The sequence below is a fragment of the Castor canadensis genome, chromosome 5 (genome assembly GCF_047511655.1).
Source record: "Castor canadensis chromosome 5, mCasCan1.hap1v2, whole genome shotgun sequence".
Classification (NCBI taxonomy): Eukaryota; Metazoa; Chordata; class Mammalia; order Rodentia; family Castoridae; genus Castor; species Castor canadensis.
Genome location: NC_133390.1, coordinates 145,697,441 through 145,712,500, shown reverse-complemented (window position 1 = coordinate 145,712,500; position 15,060 = coordinate 145,697,441). Strand labels below are relative to the sequence as shown.

At 38.7% G+C, this 15,060-nt stretch overlaps 1 long non-coding RNA gene across 1 annotated transcript in view; it reads left to right on the top strand.

Moving 5' to 3' along the window:
• The first annotated feature begins 213 nt into the window (after positions 1 to 213).
• Positions 214 to 15,060, top strand: part of LOC141423366 (uncharacterized) — a 28,853-nt gene continuing 14,006 nt past the window's right edge. Inside the window, exons 1-2 of the long non-coding RNA XR_012448170.1 lie at positions 214 to 7,336; positions 9,269 to 9,468. This is a non-coding gene — a long non-coding RNA (uncharacterized lncRNA). The remainder of the gene's footprint in view (positions 7,337 to 9,268; positions 9,469 to 15,060) is intronic.

Genomic DNA, 15,060 nt, shown 5'->3' with positions numbered 1-15,060 from the left:
TTACCTTCTAGGTTAATTCTTTTTGATCTAACCTTTTCTCTAGTTCCTGGTCCCCTTTTCCTATTGGCCTCAGTTGCTTTTAAGGTATCTGCTTTAGTTTCTCTGCGTTGAGGGCAACAAATGCTAGCTAATTTTTTAGGTGTCTTACCTATCCTCACCCCTCCCTTGTGTGCTCTCGCTTTTATCATGTGCTCATAGTCCAATCCCCTTGTTGTGTTTGCCCTTGATCTAATGTCCACATATGAGGGAGAACATACGATTTTTGGTCTTTTGGGCCAGGCTAACCTCACTCAGAATGATGTTCTCCAATTCCATCCATTTACCAGTGAATGATAACATTTTGTTCTTCATGGCTGCATAAAATTCCATTGTGTATAGATACCACATTTTCTTAATCCATTCGTCAGTGGCGGGGCATCTTGGCTGTTTCCATAACTTGGCTATTGTGAATAGTGCCACAATAAACATGGGTGTGCAGGTGCCTCTGGAGTAACCTGTGTCACAGTCTTTTGGGTATATCCCCAAGAGTGGTATTGCTGGAAAAAATGGTAGATCAATGTCTAGCTTTTTAAGTAGCCTCCAAATTTTTTTCCAGAGTGGTTGTACTAGTTTACATTCCCACCAACAGTGTAAGAGGGTTCCTTTTTCCCCACATCCTCGCCAACACCTGTTGTTGGTGGTGTTGCTGATGATGGCCATTCTAACAGGGGTGAGGTGGAATCTTAGCGTGGTTTTAATTTGCATTTCCTTTATTGCTAGAGATGGTGAGCATTTTTTCATGTGTTTTTTGGCCATTTGAATTTCTTCTTTTGAGAAAGTTCTGTTTAGTTCACTTGCCCATTTCTTTATTGGTTCATTAGTTTTGGGAGAATTTAGTTTTTTAAGTTCCCTATATATTCTGGTTATCAGTCCTTTGTCTGATGTATTGCTGGCGAATATTTTCTCCTACTCTGTGGGTGTTCTCTTCAGTTTAAAGACCATTTCTTTTGATGAACAGAAGCTTTTTAGCTTTATGAGGTCCCATTTATCTATGCTATCTCTTAGTTGCTGTGCTGCTGGGGTTTCATTGAGAAAGTTCTTACCTATACCTACTAACTCCAGAGTATTTCCTACTCTTTCCTGTATCAACTTTAGAGTTTGTGGTCTGATATTAAGATCCTTGATCCATTTTGAGTTAATCTTGGTATAGGGTGATATACATGGATCTAGTTTCAGTTTTTCACAGACAGCTAACCAGTTTTCCCAGCAGTTTTTGTTGAAGAGGCTGCTATTTCTCCATTGTATATTTTTAGCTCCTTTGTCAAAGACAAGTTGGTTATAGTTGTGTAGCTTCATATCTGGGTCCTCTATTCTGTTCCACTGGTCTTCATGTTCAGGCATGTACTTTTGCTCACACCCACTTCCACACATTCACAGTGGAGAATAAATACATACTGTGAGCTGCAAAGACCTGGTGTTATAGATTGGTAGAGCTTAGAGTGTAGCATATGTGACTTCTGTGTTCAGTTAGTGAGGAGTTGATCCAGGTGAAGACTCCAAGTTCATAGCTCCTTCCACGGTATCATGCTGCTGACCAAAGATGAGTTAGCATTTGATTAAAAGGAAGAAACCAGACATAGAGTGTGTGGAATTGACAGTGGAAGGACTCCATATTCCTGTTAACTACTCTGGTCACCTCTTTAATAATTCATTGCATTAATGATGTCAATTCTTTACCCCTCTTTATATTCATGACTTTTCAGTTCCTTTGGTGAAGTTTGTGTTACTACCCCTTTGAATGTAAGTTTCTCTTGCCATTTTCTTTGGTCAGATAGAAAGAGGCTCAAGTTACAAACCTAGGGATCAGGAGAATATGTCCTGGTCACCAAAGGAAGATAAAAAATACCGGGAGTTAGAGCCATGTGACCCTGATTTCTCTCTCCAGAGTCATCACAGGTTCAGCTAGAAAAACCCCATGTATGGAGTCTAACCTGACTGTAGGTGATTTAATGTTGACAGACACTGTCATATCCTACTGAGGTTTTCCTGGTTGTTACATAGCATGACTGGTACGGCAGATAACCAATATGTTTTCTCATGCTCCTTAGCCACAGCTTAATAGGGCTACTCTATTTTAATGACAGCTCTGATTGCAAAATGCCTGAGGGTCCAACTCTCTTGAGTAGCAATTTTCACATTGCCTTTTTCTTTAGTCCTTATGAGAGGTTGTTACACTCTTTTCCACACTTAAACTCTTTAATAACTTTTCAGCTTTAATTAAATATAGGCTGTAGAATTAACTGGTTCTGGTCTTAAGCTTTAGCTCTGGGGCTTTAATTGCTAATATATTGGGTAGATTAATTAATTAAATAAATCTCAAATTTCTTTTCAGTAAAATGGGAATAAGATGTTGTAAAAATTGAATGCAATATTGTATAATTCTACTCACATCCCCTTCTACACATTTATAATCTGAAGTTTTCAGTGGAGAACAAATACATGCCCTGAGCTGCAAAGATCTGGTGCTGCACATTAGAGATTAATAGAGCTTAGTATACAGCATAAGTGACTTTTAAGTTTTTTAGCATAGTGCCTTATGTTGTCTCAAATTGACCAGACTGAGTTTCAAAGAGAAAAGATCATATCTACTTCTTGCTATCACACTTGGAGCTGAGGTGTGATATATAAATTACCATGTAGGATAAAGGAATGAAGTGAACATTCTTTATAACCACAATTTTTTTTTCTGCTTGTTTGTTTGTTGTATCATTTTCAGGGAAGAAGTTTAATGGGGCCATTAATTTTAATAATAAAAACAAAGAGGCCAAGGGTCTTCTGTTTATTTATGGTTAGTGTTTACCTGTTCCTGAGAGAACCACATTTGAGGTGACTTAATTAAGTCAACAAAGCTTGGGGCAGGTGATTCCAATGGGATGTTGAAGCCAGCCTGTACATGTTGGTGACAGTCAATTGTGAAAGAGAGAAAATTTTCTATACTTATCACTTATTAATTATTTCACTACTACCCATAACTTTAAGGTATGTCAACTGTATGTGGATAGTGAAAATACTACATAATGTGTTCTGAACATCTTTTCCCAAATCCACGTTCAGTGATACAACATTGGTGGAGTGAAATTGGCCATAGTGGCAGTAGTGTATACCATGGAAGTCAACAAATTCTACAAGCCAGGGATTTTGTTTTGGAAGCCATTAGGTCAGTGTGGATAAGCATGCCTTTGGGTAAGTTACACTTAGAAGATATTGTTTTTGCAGTTGTCTAGAAGGCATTACTTTTGATTTACTTTTATGATGTTAGGACATTGCCTATCACTGTGCACATTCCTGCAAGGAAATTTTTCTTCTCTACCACTATACTAATGAGTCAAGCAAACTTAAGAAAAAGTCATCAGATTTAACTACAGAATGTGATCATTGTAATGCTTCTTAGCTACCTCATGGTCTGGCAAGGGGTGGGGTGAGAACACTATAGCAAGAATGAGGCAACCTTGGAAACCGGGTGCAAATATTTTCTGAGGAGTCTTTGATCTGACTCTTGACTGACTGTAGTGTGATGAAGGAAATATTGATTTGGGAGGCAAGAGATGTAAATTCCAAGGCCTCCCCAGTCAGTTCCTCACAATCTTTGTTACCTTGTTTAAGTCATTTTTATTCTGTTAGGCTTAATTTTAGAGAATGAAAGGATCATTTTATACCATATGTAATATCTTATTTAGCTCATAAACGTCATGGTGTCTAGTTCATAGAGGAAGAAAAAGAAAGAATAAACACCTCTGGAAGATAACCCATATTTGTATTACTGTTATTTTGGGTGACAAAGACATTTCAGGAGAATGTGACCAATCTGAGTTGTGATCGAATTGGAGAGAATTTAATGTAATGACAAAGATTTTTCATAGGGAGAATGTGATCCAGGCTGTACCTTCTAATTTTGCTACAGGTTACTCTGAAGAGAAAATTTTGGCACTTCAAGTCCCTGTACAATTATAAAAAGTGACAAGCTGTGCTTCAGCAGGTGACCAGAAAAAGGCTGCTTTGTGCATTCTTAGAGATTGTAGGTTTCTAGAACTACATCTCAGCAGGGGTTAGGGGTGGCAGAGATGAGAGAGAATTGGACCTCAGGGTTTGTTGAGTAAACAGGTCCTCTGGAACTGGTCAGCACTGGTTGTCCCCAGCAGGCCAGTGGCTTCCTCCAGGGCCCCACCTTCCTGCTGTGTTTGCTTCCATCTGACTGAGCAGGAGCTGAGCAGAGCCTTCCTTACCCTGAGTCAAACCCAGGCTGGAGAGTCTGACCTGCAAAACCACAGAACTTTCACTGCACACACACTGGAATGTGACTCAAGCCCACAAAACAGGACAGTCAGACTTTTGTGGCCAAGGTCCCCTCAACTCCTCATTTCCCAACTCCCTGGGTCAGTTCACCCATCCTGTGAATGCTCCTGATGGTTGGGAAGCCCTATAGCCTTTAAGGAGAAGAAAAAGTTTTTAGGGCAGAATGAATTGGACTTTAAAGACATGCTGAGGGTCAGCATTGTGTCCTCAGATGAAAATTGCTTTGCATGTTGCAAACAATTCCTGACATCTCTGGCTTTGACCTCCTCTTGTAATTTTGTCTCCCAACTCCACTGTAAGGCCCCAAACTCTCTTCATCTCATGCTTCTTCCAGTGGCAGTCACAAAACAGTACTAATTGGTTATTTATGACTTGATGAATCTTTCCCCCACAGGGCCCTGCTCTTCCAATGTGTGACCCCTCCAAGAGATGGCCTTCACTTGTCTGCTGATGTGGCAATGGCAGTGTTGGTCAGTGCTGTTGACTCAGTCCCCCTACTGCAAATGAGGTCTGCTTTTCTGTATACTTATATGAGAGAACAACATGCTTCAGAGGCCAAGATAACTGTGACTTACTCTTCCATTTTTCTTTCTTTGCTTCAGTTCCATGATGGAACACACACACAAATGCATGTATTTAATGCAAGACTTTTGCAATTTTGTACAAAATCTAGCTAGTCTGAATGTCATTATTACTAATTGATTAACATTGATGTGTAAATCAATTTTGAGGATTTCTCCTTATGTATCCAAGATATTTTTTCTAACTCATTCTTATAGTTCTTTATTAATTGGTTCATTGATCCAGATTGGGCAGCTAATAGTTATCATTTAATCTTATGAATATTAGTGGTCACTTATAGCTTTAAGAGTCATATATTCTACTCCTCAGTATATACCCAATAGAAACTAAAATATAAATCCATAGCAAAAGTTGCACATAACTGTGCACATCAGTATTATTCATAATAGCCAAAAATGAAAAAAATGTCCATCAACTGATAAATGGATAACTAAACTGTGATATATCTGTAAATAGAATACTATTCATCAATAAGAAGGAATAAAGTACTGATATAAATTACAGCAAGAATGAATCTTGAAAACATTATATGAGTGACAAAGTTAGCCACAAAGACCACATAGTCCACCGATAGGAAGGAACCAGACTAGGCAAATTTATAGACAGAAATCACATCATTGGGCTGCATAGGGATTAGGAGGAGTAGTGGAAAAAATGGAGAAGTAACTGTTCAGGGGTAGAGGGTTTCTTTTTGAGTGTGACAGTGGCTGTGCAACCATAAATATATTACAAGCCATTGAAATATGCACTTTAAATGGATTAACTAAATGTTATCTGAATATCTCAATAAAACTTTTATAATAAAAAATTAAGGAACCAATTTATTGACCTATTTTATCTTATAAATTAGCTTTCCTCTTTTGTATCTATTATATGCAAAATAGTTTAATGGTGTGTAATTAAGAAAAAATGTAAATGCCCTCACCTTATGTAGAACAAAGCCATTATCAATGTATTCATATCAAAGTCTTTTGCAAAAGGATTTTCTTTTCCTATGGAGCAAGAAGCAAGTACTATTTAGTTGAATGTGTTGGCAACAGCTCCTGTTTATTATGATATATGACCTGCTTTCCTGATTTTCCTGTGGTTTAATCTATTCCTTGTTGCTCAGCAGCCTCTTGCTTGCTCTCTATAACAAACTTGACATGCTTCCACCTCAGGACCTTAATCCTGGCCTGCATCTTTCTCGTGAATATTTCTCCCACATGTATGCACATGTCTTCTCACTCACTAATTCAAGTTTTGTCCAGAAGTTGACTTCTAACTGAAGCCTCCCCTGACCACCCTGATATATCTGTCAAATATACTAAGTGATGTACTTATTCTATTTACTATAATTGCACATTTCCCCTGCAAAAATACCTGCTCTACAAAGTCACGAATATTCAGTTGTTGCATTTCCTGATCTATCCCTGGCCTGCACAGCGGTGACTGTCACTCAATAGATGCCCCATTAATGTTTTATATGAATGAATGGGCACAGATACTTATGGTCCAGAGTTCTTTGTTGGTTAATTTATCAATGAGTTAATGTCAACTTTTAGACATCCTCCCAACTGGGATTGAATAAACAATAGAAAAAGACACCAATTTGCAAAACAAGGAAAATGTATCTTTGGAGATTTAGAATAAATCATCTTATAAGTGGAAACATAAAATATAATGTATTTTTAAAATCTGGAGTACAACTAAGTGGTTATTCTGGAATAACCACTTTGAGGTCTCCTTAAAGTTAATACCATATATAAATTTAGCCTGTCAAATAAACATTAATTAAGCACCTTCTCTGTGTTAGGAATATAATGATAGTGATGTAATAGTGGAGCTTATATTGTCATGGGAAGATCAACAAAAACCAGGTAAATAATTATATGAAGTCAACTGGTGCTGACAGCTATAAAGAGAGACCCTCAGAGAAAAGAATAAAGAATTAAAGGGATTCTGGAATGGTCAGCAAAGACCATCTGAGGTGGTAACATTTGAACAAAGACTTAAGTAAAGTTAGGTAAGAAACTCATGCACTAATTTATAGGAATTCCTCAAGGAATCAAATCATTCTGGGACCTTGCAGATTACGGTCAAGACTCATACCTTTATTGTTAGGGGTAAAGGAGCCTCTTAGGGCCAAGGGAGGCCAAGTTTGATCACTTCTAGATATGATCTGGTCTACATTTCAGAAGACTGTCTTAATGTCAGAAATACAAGTATAAGAAAATCAGTATAGAATGCATGGCATATGGAAATCAGATGGAAATGTGAGGCTATTCTTGACCTGGAAGGCAACAATGCGCTCCAAGGCAAAAGACCTAAGGTGATCAACTTTGGAAAGATCAGATCCAAATACAACTTTGCCTCTATCCTGGTGGCTGCTGGCATGCATCTAGGGAACAAACAAGACACTGAAAAGGATGTACCTCTTCAGGTGAGGATCAGCCTGTGCTGCATGTGGTGGGTTCTGTTTTCTCAAAGGCAGGATCCAAAAATATGGCGTATCCTCTCTCTGGTTCCGGATGTAGTGTCAAAATGCTCTACTAGTTCCCCAAAGTTACATAAAACAGGACATCTTAACCCCAAGATTGAGTCTCACAAAAGAAGTCTTGAGACATAATTCTATGGCAAGTAGTTTCATGGGGGAGGGCAGTTGGAGATATAGATAAGGGAGAGGGAAAGTGAAACAGGGAGAGGAAGGTAGTCCTTAAAGGGTGTTTTATCAAGCCAGCTACCACCATGAGCAACTAAAATTTAAACTTGGGGACTGCTGCTGGGAAAGGGTGTGCGTACATGACTTAGATTATCCCACTTGAGCAGCAAGGGACCTGGGGTATGTATTCACCAACTTCTTTCAGTCCCCACACTAGGATATTTCCCAGGCAGTGTTAATTTCCCATATTTCTGGCCTGTGTGAATGGCTAAGTTGGCTCAGGGAGTCAGAGAAAGACTTTGGGCAAAGAAGAAGTTGTGTGGCCATGTTCAAAAGAAGTAAAGTCAGTGGGTATGGAGAGGTTACCCACAGGATCTGCTACAGTCGCCATTCATTTAGGCTACCATAAAAGTGGCACCACTTGGGGTTTGGCAAAGAGTAGCTTGTTTCTTCTGCACCAACCCCCATCACTGTGACATAGGCAGTGTAGGAAGAATACATAATTCTCAACATCTAACCTTTGGATCCAGCCTTTAGTGAATTCACAATATCTGTAGAGCAGTGAGCAGTGAAGAGCAGAGAGAACTTGGGTGAATTCATTTCATGTCAGCAATAATGCTCTACAAAATTCTTTGGGGAATTCAATTACAGGAAAGCAAAAGTTCATTGCTGAGAATCAGGTTATCTCCAACCACTTGTGGATGGAGAAGCTTAAAAAGCCAGAGGTGTCTTTTCCTGGATTCCATGTGTTGATATTTTTCTTGTATATTTATCTTTTTTAAAATAGCATATTCAGGACACATGCATCCCAAACAATTTAACAAGAGGTACTCTCTTCTTGGCAGGTAATATAGATGTGATATTGATTTAAATCATTTTCCTTCTGAGCTAAAGTTTTAATTTGATGCCAGCATTGATCTGGGGAAAAATTAGGTATGAATGAGTTTTAACTAGACTATGAAATCAAGTGCGTGTGTGTGTGGCGGGGGGGGGTGTGTGTTTGTGTGTGTGTGTGTGTGTGTGGGTGTGTGTGTTTGTGTGTGTGTGTGTGTGTGTGTGGGTGTGTGTTTGTGTGTGTGTTTGTGTGTGTGTGTGTGTTTGTGTGTGTGTGTGTGTGTTTGTGTGTGTGTGTGTGTGTGTGGGTGTGAGCATGTGCACACAGTTGCATAGAAATATGACCTGGTTTTAACTCTAGTGTACAAGCAAGGCTGTTGTGAGGCAGGAATGACTTCATCAGGAAATCAGGAAATCCTCATTCAAACTTCCAAATATACAAATGGATGCCTTTTATTCTGCCGTGAATCAAAATGATACCACGTCCTGTAATTACGGATGTTACTGACCAGGCTGAATGGGAGCCAACCATGCTTTGCCTTTGTTTCTAAGACAGTTATTTCAAAGTTCAGCATCTTAAGGCTGATAGTTGCCTTATTTGGCAAACATTCAGTTCTGTTTCCACATTTATTTTAAGGTGATAGAATTTTCACTCAATCTTTACCTTGGTTTAGGAGATGTGTTAATTAAATGTTGAATATTTTAGGCAGGTTACCATGCTGCCAAAAATAAGAGAGTAATACCTAAAATAAAACAAATCTTAACTGTGACTTGAACTAAACAGTTATTGAGCTATAGGATTAAAAAAAAAGTGTCAAGTGCAAATACGTGTGGAAGTTGGTCAATAGGTAACATTGAATTATTATTTCTTTCTTGCAGGAAGCCATATGCAACCATGAGTCTTTCTAAATATTAACTTCTCAAACTGACCAGGTAACTGGCTCCTGGGGTTCTACACAATGGCAGGATGATATGGTCTGTTGAACAGCACACAGGATGGGAGGTGGACTGGAGGACATTTGCAGCAATGATGCAAACATTTCTGAAATCAGCAACTCCAGCCTCAGAGACACAAAGTTGTAAGTCTCATAAGCCTGAGGCCTAGGGCCTGTATGAATCGTTTCTTTTGGATTTCTGAGAACACTCTTCCCCGCTTTTCCAGCTGCAGGAAAGAAGAAATTGCCCTAAATGCTTAGATAATGCCTGAACTTGCCATGTCCTCAGCCCGCCTTCTGGTCCACCCCATCAAATTCTATCTTTGTTTTAGGCCATGAGTCATGACCCACCCTCACCCCTCAGTCAGCTGTGACTCACAGCAGAGGCCAGATAAACCCAAGCCGAGCCATAAGGGTGGGAGAGCTATGGTATTTTTTCCTTTTTTTTTTTTGCCTAGTGAGAAAAGTTAGGTCAAACAGTCAAGTCTTGAGAATTTTCTCTAGGGATTTTTTTCTTTTGTCTTTAATTTTGGGGGAAATGGTTGGGTAGTCAAGTGGATGTTCTCTTTAAAGGTAATTCAATGATGTAGTGGTTCAAACTTCTACCATTAGGAATAATCCTTCTTTGGTTGATTGCAAAAATGGTCTCCATTTATTTATTTTTTTAGCTACTCCCTGTATTGTTAACCTTTGCAATGTGACTTTACAGAAGGCCACTATAGTTAAGGGGTGTATATTCTGTCTTTACTTCTTCAGTCTGGGTTTGGATGCATGACTTTCTTTGGTCAATAGATATTATAGAAATGTTGGGCCAATGTAGTCTCAGTCTCAGGACATTGAACGTTCACTTTCTCTGTCTTTTTTCCCTCTGGTTTTCTGTGGAAAAGAAAAGGCAGGTTAGCCTGCTGGAGTCTGACAACCATGTGCAAGAGCCAAGTCTAAGACTATCCTAGACCAGTCAGACCAGAGCTGACTTACCCCTTAACTAGAAATGAGTGAGCCCAGCTGAAATCAGTCAACTCTCATTCAAGAGAAGAGAACTGCTCAACTGTTCCCCAGCTTCATAAGAAAAACAAAACAAAACAACAAAAAAATAAAAGCAAAAACAGGATTGTGGTTCAAACTACTAAGATTTCTGATAGTTTGCTTTTGTGGCCATAGCTAACTGCATACCACTCATCACATTTTATCTTGAGTATATGGACTAATACTTTTAGAATCAGAGACTCATGCCCTAAATGTTTCAGGAGACCATATTTTTGGATCCTGAGTCTTCTCAGTTCTTAAACCACTGTAGCTCATAGACTCTCCAAAGTAGATGTCTATGGTTTGAATATATGTCAGATGAGGGACAGGAGGTAACTCAGTGGTAGAGCACTTGCCTGGCATGTACAAGGCCCTGGGCTTGATTCCCAGTGCTGCAACAAAACAACCAAAAGATCCCTTTACTCCTAAGATATGTCACACTAACTCATTAACAAAAAATTAATTATTCTATATGTAGATTATGAAACCTAGATGAGAGTGCCAGATGCATTGTTTTGGTTTGCTAGGGCTGACATTGCAAAGCAATACAAGAGGACTCTTCTGAGGCCTTTCTCCTTGCTTTGTAGGTGGCTGTTATCTTCCTGTGTCTTCACATATTCTTTCTTCTGTATATCTGTGTGCTAATCTCCTTTTCTTATAAGGACACTAATCATATTGCATTTGGGTCCACACTAAAGGCTTCATTTCAATGTCCTAATAACCATATATTCAGATGAATTCACATTCTGAATTACTGTGTATCAGAACTTTAATTGAATTTGGAATGAAACAATTCAGCCTATAAACCCTTTTATGTTATTTTTATATGAAATGTTACATGTACTGTTATATATCTAAAATACAGACTTGATTATATTACTATCTTTCACAAAATCTTTCTATTGGTTCTGAATTGTAGATAAGAATAAAGTCTCACTGTGTTTTAGCATGATCACCAATAATTCCACCTTTATCTTATTATCTTAACCTAAACTTTCTTTCTGTCTTTATTTCTAATTATTCATACCACCATGGCCTACTACACACACACACACACACACACACACACACACACACACACACACACAGTTCCCCTAACTCTATGCCTCTCTTTCTTGTGTCTGGGTTGACTTTATCCAGCGTATTGCTTGTCAAAATCCCTTACAAATCCTATAACCTCCAAAAATTCCTCTAGATTAGTAAGTACTCCAATCACAGTGAATCCCTTCCAAGTATTCTGGTATCGTATTGCACATCTGTTGCTGCACTTTTTATACTTTACCTTATTACAAGTAGGTGGCCCCTGTGAGATGGACCTATAACTTGTTCACTTTTGAATTTTCTATAGTTTAGCATTGCAATGCTTCTCATATTGTAGGAACTTGTGGTAGATAACACAACAGTCGCCACTTTTCCTAGTACTACTTTTTTCTTGGACACACAGTCTCCCTTGAGCCTAAGGTAGGTTTTGGGACTAAATTTTGGCCAGTAGAATATGGGCAGAAGTAGTGCATGGCAAATCTCCTATGTGTGGTTATGCCTGTCAACTTCCTATTTACCTTCAAATATATATATATATATATATATATATATATATATATATATATACCACTTTTCTCCTGTTCTGTTATGTATTACCTGACTCATTTCCAAGCCTACCTTCCCTTCTGGATTCTAGGTGGGTTCAGCAAATGGGATAAAATTTCAGCAAATGGCTGAAATTGGATTGTGGGAAGGAAGGGGAAAACAGGACAGTTCTCTCTTTCTGTCTCTGTTTCTTATGGCGTCTCTGTACATTGCCACTTCTCTGTGGCTGCAAGGACACTGGACAGGAGCCATAATGACTCTTGTGTCTGTTGAATATTTCAAGATCCCAGACCCTGGTAAAAAATACCATAGCTCCCACTATCCTACCAGCCCAGAGTCATGGCTGCTTCACGATGTTCAGTTGAGGTGAATTATCTGTTCCGCATTTGACATTTACAGAACACTGACCTTAATGCTTGCCTCACAGGGCTATTCTCAATGTAAATAAGCTAAAATACATAAAATTAACAAGTGAGGACCTAGCATGAGATGTAAAACACCTGTTTTTCTCCAGAGAGAAATTTCCTGCCCTCAGTCTCTGATACTCTGCTGATACTCTGCAGGTCTCCATTTTTTTTTTTGTCTCCTATGGCCATTTGTAACCTGTCTGATTGCTGTCTCTGTGTCCCTTTCAGTCCCTACTCTGTAGAAACTTCATATGATTCTCTTCACTACATTTGTTTTTCACTCCATTTATGAGAAAGCTTGCTGGCCTTTATGGCTTCAACAAAGACCCTTCTGCAAAGAGGATATGCCTATGTACATCTTTGTAGGTTATCATCATTTGAGTTTCCATCTCATTACTCCACTTGTTTCCAGGGCTCTTCTTGTTGGCCCTGGTGCTGGTTCATGAAAGAAGTGTCATTGGGGAAATGAGAGGTCTAGTCTCCATCTCACCACTGATCCATTTCATATCTTGGGTCTTCTCAGGGCCTCAGGTGTTATCGTAAGAAAGATACAGTTAACAAAACAAACTGATCAGGTAGATAGAACTACTTGTTATCGATGGGCCTTATTGCCATATTGAAAAGGAAACTTATGAAGAAAAGTTCCTCACCTGTGGATGCTTAATTAAAATAGTGAATTTCAGACTCTTTCTCAGAAAATTTGTTAGTCCCTAGAAATTCAGTTATCATTCAGACATTCCAGGAAAATATGGCAGGGATTCCCTCAAACCTTCATCAGGATGAAATCTATCCTACCTCACAAGGGATGAAGAACTCTGAGGTGGCATACTAAGGTATCTAAAATATATTCAGTGCATGGAAGGGAGGAGGGACCCCACTCCAATCGTAATAGGAAGGAAGAATGATGTCAAGTATTGACGTAGTAGTGGTTCTCATTTATTAATGCTTCCTTTTATTAGTGCCCTTTACAACACACTTCTGTATTGACACTGGGCTTGCCCATGTGACTTGCTTTGGCCAATGAAACTCTATATTGGCATATTATAATAACTAATATATAAGAGAATTTAATATGATAATATTTTATTGGTATTATACATAATATGTGTGTCTATACACATGCACATGCATATGTATACACATATAAAGTGTTAAAATTATTTTGGACAATGGAGATTGTGGATGAATATTAGTATTTTGATTCCTAGTACATCCTTTAATTCCACACTGCTACACCAACTCATCCATCCCACCATTCATATATCCATCCATCCTTAATTGTCTATGAAATACTGACTACATGCCAAACTCTATTAGGCTCTACAGTTAACAGCGCTCAAACAGCTGGTTGCTAATGGCTCCCTCCAGTAATCTTAGCTATTTTGGAGGCTGAGATCAGAAGGATTGCAGTTTGATGCTAGCCTGGGCAAAAAGTTCGTGAGACCCCCTTCACAACCAATAGCTGGGCATAGTGGTGTACACCTGTCATCCCAAGCTAAGCAGAAGGCTAAGATCAGGAGGCCCACAGTTCCAGGCTGGCCCAGTCAAAAAAGTTTACAAAACTCCTTATCAACAGAAAAAAAGATGGTTATGTTGGTTCATGCCTGTCATCCCAGTGACAGCAGGAAGCTTAAAATAGAAGGATCAAAGTCCAGGCCAACTTGGGCAAATGAGACCCTATCTCCAAAATAACCAGAGCAATAGGGCTGGAGGCACAAGTGGTAAAGTGCCTGCTTCACAAGGGTGAAGCCCTGAGTAAAAACTCCAGTACTGTAAACAAAATAAAATAAGTAGCGCTCCAATAAGTGATTTGGTTGAAACCCTTTCTCATCTTTTACTGATCTTTTTAACTCTGATACAATCTGTTGAGATTGTATTGGGACCTGATTTTTAGCAGTCGTATAATAAGATCTGGACTTTTGTCCTGGTGGTAGGACAGTGCCTGTGTACTTCAGTTTAGGTGATGCTTAATAGGCTTCCTATTTCTTTTGACTTCACTTTTCCAGTCCTCTTCCAATTGCTAATGGTGGCATAAATCTATCTATGTCCATTCAAGTTTTAAGGCTTTGTTGTTTATTAGGTAAAGCATTCAGCTTTTATTAATACCTTGCATTTTTATGACACTACCAGAACTTCCTACTTCCCACCCATCCCTTATCCTACTTATAATGGGATCTTATCCATGTTTTTGCAGAAGAAATACACACACACACACACACACACACACACACACACACACACACACAGGTATGCTGCTGAGCTAGAACCTAGCAGATATTTTTTATTTAAAAAGTTAAATTCAGTCATTCCTCAATATGCATGAGGGGGAGTTGTTCCAAGACCCCTGTAGAGAATAAAATCTGAAGATGGCTAAGTCATTTATACAAAATGGCTGACCTGTCCACATCCTCCTCAATGCTTTAAATCGTCTCTAGATTATTTATATTCCTATCAGAATGTAAATGCTGTGTAAATAGTAATTATACTATATTGTTTGGAGAAAAGTGACAAGAAAATAAGCCTGTGCATATTTAGTATAGAAACAATTTTTTTCTTCTGATATTTTTTACCTGAGTTTGGTTGAATCTGTGCTTGTGGAACCACATATAGAGGGCCAAATGTATAGGAAGAGAGCCTCAGGGAATAGGGTGACTACTTGATGGGTGTTCTAGAAAAGGAGCAGAGCAAGGAACAATTGCAAAATATGTGCTGCCAG